The sequence below is a fragment of the Pinus tabuliformis genome, chromosome 2_1, assembly GCF_031772625.1.
Source record: "Pinus tabuliformis cultivar Carrire ecotype Pingquan chromosome 2_1, CPIR1, whole genome shotgun sequence".
NCBI lineage: Eukaryota > Viridiplantae > Streptophyta > Pinopsida > Pinales > Pinaceae > Pinus > Pinus tabuliformis.
The window spans coordinates 627,536,651-627,542,991 of record NC_142299.1 but is presented as its reverse complement, the minus strand read 5'-3'; the positions used below and the strand labels follow the sequence as shown (position 1 = coordinate 627,542,991).

At 33.0% G+C, this 6,341-nt stretch overlaps 1 long non-coding RNA gene across 1 annotated transcript; it reads left to right on the top strand.

Moving 5' to 3' along the window:
* Positions 1–1,311: 1,311 nt before the first annotated feature.
* LOC149202105 (uncharacterized) lies at positions 1,312–2,101 on the top strand. The gene is made up of 2 exons (XR_016253495.1): positions 1,312–1,355; positions 1,733–2,101. It is a non-coding gene; the product is annotated as an uncharacterized LOC149202105 (long non-coding RNA).
* The last annotated feature ends 4,240 nt before the right edge of the window (positions 2,102–6,341 follow it).

The following is a 6,341-nucleotide window of genomic DNA, read 5'->3' as shown; positions in this document are numbered from 1 at the left end:
GATCTGTAAACATATTCTCAAGTTAATGCGAATGAATATTCTATAAGCCAAGTAAACATATTATATTTTATAAATAAGTTTTTTAATTAACATATTGTAAAAATAAGAATGTGTGTCACTCGGTGAGAAACCGTTCATGTTGTTTTGAATTGAAATATTTACCTGTAAACGGTTTCGAAAGTTAATGTTATTTTTTTTATGGCCATCGCTTCTGTAGGCATTGCTAGTATACAAATATATTTTATTTTATAATTTTTTTTCAAAAGTATTAGTTGGTATACATAAAAATATATTTTATTTTATTTTATTGGAGGGTTCTTATTCACATTTTTAGGTTTTAATTTTTAGTATTAATGTTTTTTATTTGGATTTTATTATTATTATTATTATTAAGGTTTAGTTTAATTTATAGAAAAAATAGTATTTTCACTATTATTTTCTTGGTTAATTTAAATTAAAGTTTAAATTGTTTAATCTACATAGTTCTAGTGTCTTAGGGTTTTTGAGGGTGTTGAATATATTTATGTATTTTAAATAACATAAAATATTAAAATTTTAGAAAATTTTGGTGAAAAAAACTATTTACTTTATAGGTTACACTATTCCCTTATTAATAATATCGATATTAATATTAATATTAAATTCATATCTATAATATCAATAAATTAATGTCAACCACATTTTAAAATGTGGTTTTGCATTTGATTAATATATCCAATAAACTTATATCATTCATATCTATAATATCAATAAATTAATGTCAACCACATTTTAAAATGTGGTTGTACATTTGATTAATATATCCAATAAACTTATATCAACCCTATTTATTAAAATAATTGTGAAAATTATTTTAAAATGATTTGATAAACTAATACCAATTTTCTATAGACATTACTTCTATATACATTTTATTTTATAATTAAGATTTCAATATTTAATGCAAATATCTTTTAAAATCATGTGATCATTGACGACGAGGTGATTGCAATGGTCGTGACATAGACAGGGACTAAAACTAGCATTTGCACCTAATGTTGCAAAGGAAACGCCGTAAGGCATAGTGTGTGGAAGAATATTGAAATGTGAATGGGCTTTTTTGAAAGCAAGGGTCGATGATAATGAGTTTGAATTGAGGAAGCCATGCCGAAAACCCTATTCGGGGGTTAAAGTGGCTATGAAATAAAATAAAAGTAGTCATAAATATCCATTGAACTTGTTTAGATACCTTAAAGATTGCCTAGTTGAAGGTGAACTTAAACAAATGAATTCACATGAACAACAACTAGGTATCCATATCGATATACAAGGCCACCAGACATGCTTTGAAACACGGGGATAAAGAATGGGACCAGGTAAAACTTTCTATTTCCCTTTTCCTTTTAGTTTCATTGTTTAATATAGCCTCTCCTCTGGATATGTAGAGAAGTCTTATTCACTGAAATGCTATAAACCACCTTAACTCAGGGTTTCGAAATGCCAGACATGCTCTGAAACACGGGGATAAACAATGGGACCAGGTAAAACTTTCTATTTCCCTTTTCCTTTTAGTTTCATTGTTTAGTATAGCCTCTCCTCTCGATATGTAGAGAAGTCTTATTCACTGCAATGCTATAAACCACCTTAACTCAGGGTTTCGGAATGCCAGGGTCTTGGGCATTATGGGCTGCAACAGAGTTGTTTACAACGGTGGTCCCCTAATCCATAGTTTTTGTTGAATGTTGTTGAACAGATATACTTGGCAGATTATAATCATGACAAGGCAGAGCAGTCTGTTCTGTGGACCTTAAGTGCAGATGTTGGAAATAGGTATCAATGTCTGAGGCCTGTGAACAACATTAATTTGAATATGGATGCGAAAGCTGCAGATAGCCATGTTGGAGGAATACGTGATGGAAATGAACTCATCCTCTTTGAGTGGAAGAAACAGAGCAACCAGAAATGGAAGCTCCAGCCCATCTATTGTAAGCAATCTAACAATAACAAGTTGTCTTTCAAGCTCTTTATTGAAAGTAGCATCATTTCTGTAAGTTTATCAATAGAAAGGACGGAGGGTTCATGCTACTTGAAAGTTTATCATTTCTGACATTTTCTGTAAGTTTTTCTGGCATCATTTTCCACATTCTTTTGTTTGCAGGTTTGGGTGTTCATCATAAGTTTGCTTGGCCTTGCACCTCTTGCTGAACGTATAGGCTTTGTCACCGAGTAAGTGAAAAATTGCATGGTATATATACATAGGTTATGTGTAATCTATACCTTGTACTGCAATTGTTTATACACTTGGAATGGTCACTGCAGTGTAGTGACTTCATAAAATATTATGTTTGTTGGTTCTACAATCTGATGTTTTGTTGTAAATTGTTGCAGACAAATTGCATTCTACACTGGACCAACAAGTGAGATTCTTATATGTATATGGACTATGTACTCATATTTGTGGATACAAGATATGAGCTAATTGATATATATGAGAAAGTGTTTGACATTTCAAAGTAACTGATGCAAATATATTGTTAATTAATTCTCCTATAGTTGGCGGGCTGCTCAACGCCATATGTGGAAATGCAACAGAGATGCTCATTGCAGTGTTCGCACTTTACCATGGCAAGACCAATGTGGTCAAGTATTCTCTACTAGGCTTTGTGCTTTCCAACTTACTTTTTGTGCTTGGCACATCTCTCTTTTGTGGAGGAATTGCCAACATGAAAAAAGAACAACAGTTTGACAAGGCATGTGATATATTTTTAGTTTTTCTTTAACAACCTAGGCCACCAAAACAAGTCCGACCTGCTCATGATATTCATTCATTAGGGCCTAACCATGGGTGTTGTATTGCTATATGACGTAGGTTATTTCTGGAATCGACTCCAGTCTTCTCATGATGGCTTCACTGTGTCTCATGCACCCTTGGCCCTTCAACAATCTATGGCATATAGTGAAGTAGCTATATCAACATTACAACTGTCTAGAGTCAGCAGCATCATCATGCTGATAGCTTATGCTGCATATTTGTTCTTCCAATTAAGGACACAAACAATTGTTTGAAGAAGGCCCAGAAACAAAGGAGCTTTTTCTCTGAATCCTCAGCAGCAAGAATTCTTTGTCTTGGGTGGTTCCACTCCATCCCCATCTCCATATACATCCATAATATTAACTCTGTTGAGAGACAATTGAGACTTATAGGAATCTGAATTCAGCATTTTCTTGCTCACATTAGTGTAAATCTCCTTGACCACAATTTGGAATGCAGGCAATACATTTGTATTATCCAAAGCCAATTCATAGTCAAATGAATCCATGCATGATTGACTACAAGCAATGGCTTATCTAATCATGATTCAGTGTTTGAAGGCTGCCAATTTGACTCAGAGGAAGAGGTAAGTGATGCTCCAATGGTAATTGGGGATCTCCTTCTAGATTTGCATGACACTGGCTTGGAGCTTGCAGCTCTGGATGAATCTATGTCAAATGGCAAAATTTTGTATCATCTCAGATCGAAACTAGAATGTGTCTTGGAAAGGAGAGGCAAAAATGGTGATTTTTGGCACTCTAAATTTCTCGATTTCTTAGTGGCATTGTCTGATAGACGGCGCGATCGTGTTGAAAAGTGGCTTCACTGCAACACTGCAAAATTTTCTGGGAATGCTGATGTACAAAAGTTGCAACTAGAGGCAATTTTATCACTTGCAGAACTGAAACAAGGACTCTCTGTATGTGTTTGTAAATGTTCTGTATGTTTTTGGTGGTGTGTTCTAGAGAAGGGTCATTCCTCTGATCACTCTTGTATGGGTAACCATTGTTGCGATGAAAAGTGCACATATTTCTCTATTGAATCACACCAAGGAAATGAATTGGAGGAATGTCGAAACTTGGCAGGTCATGATGGGAGTCATGATTGCAAAAATAAAAATGATACATGTATGAAGCTCTGTTCTTTATTTGATAAATCATCTAATTGTAACAAATTTTGTTGCTTGAAGGTTGGCCATGAAGGTTACAAATTGCTACAAATTGGCAAATGCCTACAAATTGTTCATTCTAATAAAATGAAAAGTTATTTGCAGGTGGGATGTTGTCTTTTAACAAGTAGACTTCCAAGGATTGCCAAAATAAAGTCCCCATATGGATTATTAAGCAATGATGCATTTGAGATTAGGACAAATTCTATATCAGCATATTATTATACAACCTTAACTAATGCATTGACTAGCTTTTCCACTAGGCAATCAACTAGTGTAACGGATTTCACTTCGAGTGGATCTTTTCCAATATAATTGACTACAAGCAATGGCTTATCTAATCATTTGACTATGAATTCTCATGGTGAATCTAATACAAAAATTCCATCTATAAGGGACATTTGTCTTCTCCAATGGTTGACTAAGACAATTGAAGTTGTCGATGTTAATGTAGGTACGATAAATGACTCAAGAAAGACTTGATAGAAATAGTGTGTTAGTGTTGCTTTCATGGCATGTATCCTAAAGGAATTGATCTCAATAGACATTCAGATGCACAAGTTTAATCTAAATGGGAGAATGATATGACTAAAGAGTGCAATTCCTTTGATGAAAAATAAAAGTTGACTTAGTTCCCCAGGCATAAAGAAAGAATGTGATGAAATGTCTAATGGTCTACAAGACTAAATTTACCATCTGCATAAAGAAAGAATGTGATGAAATGTCTAATGGTCTACAAGACTAAATTTACCATCTACAAGTGTTATTGAGAAACATAAATTTACTTGTGACAAAAATCTTCTCTCAACAAGATCATATTCATATTGACTACATTGAAATCTTTGCACCTATTGCAAATATGAACTCTTATCTACTTATTCTTTCACACATTATTCATTCTGTATAAGAGTTATAACATACATCCTACTAAAGAAATCCTTTTACACTTTGAAGCAAGCCTCCATAGTGTGGTATAAGAAGATTGATTGATTATTAGTTTTGGTTTCAAGCATCATGAATTTGATTGTAGTGTTTATATTTTGCAAATGATGATACTTACATGTTGGTGACTTAATCATAAATGTGCAAGCGATAATACTTACATGTTGGTGACTTAATCATAAATTGAAGTAGTGTCAACCTAATTTTGGGTTTGAAAAAACAATAAATAGAGATATTTAGAATTACAAACCTGAGTGTGTTGTATTTTTCCTTATGGAAGCCAAGTTTTGCAAATGGATAACAATATATTTATTTACCTAAATATAAATCGCCATTCATTATACATGTTTAGGATGGAACAATATAAACCATTTTTGGCACCATATCAATCAAGAGAGAAATTGACTGAGTGTGCCTTTGAAAATTAATGGTACTCTCTACAAGAAGACTACTGGAGCCTCATTTACTTGATTCATAGCAGATTTGATATATTATTTGATGTTAGTGTGGTCTACAAATCCATGTAGGATATGAAAGAGAGCTGCTTAGAGGCCACAAAAAGGATTGTTTATGAAAGATACATATTAGCACAGTATGAAGTACTGCATTAAGAATATGAAACTAGTCAGTTACTTTGGTCTTGTAAGAAGCAGGCAGAACTATTGACCACTAAAATTGAATATAAGGGTGCATTTAATGTTGAAAAAATCAATGTGAATCCACATAATGGATGAGGTTGGCTTCTCATTTGAGCAATAGATTCCAATGTATTATGCAATACAAAATCTTCTTGTTCATAGTAAAATAGTGTATGTGGAGTCTTCATGCCCAATATTTGACAAAATAAAGATATTGTGAATCTTCTTGTTCATAGTAAAATAGTGTATGTGGAAGCTTCATGCCCATTATTTGACAAAATAAAGATATTGTGAATCTTATTTATTGCAAGATAAGTGATCACATCATTAATATTTTTGCAGAGTCATTAACAAAAGACAAGTTTACGAAACTTTGAACTATGTTTTGGATTTAAAAAATTGCAATCATGGTAGAGTGTACATAAGACAATTTCACCTCTAAAAAGTTTCAGATAGTTGTGTTGACAAATGAGCTTTGAAACATCAATTTCATCATACAATTTGACCTTTTATGGATATTGTTGATTCGCAATGGAAGGTCAAATTACTAATTGGTTAGATTCGTCCAAGGTCCCCAAGTTATGCAAGTCGAAGTATCTAAGATAGGTCCCCAAGCTTTGCAAGTCAAAGTATCTAAGATAGGTCCCCAAGCTTTGCAAATCAAAGTATCTGAGATGAAGATCCAAATGCATTTAAGATGATTAACGTTGATTGTTTTTCCTATTTTAGATGAGTTACTTTTAATTTTAAGCCATATATAAATCATACTGATTGTCTTATCATTAAAATTATTTAGTTATCC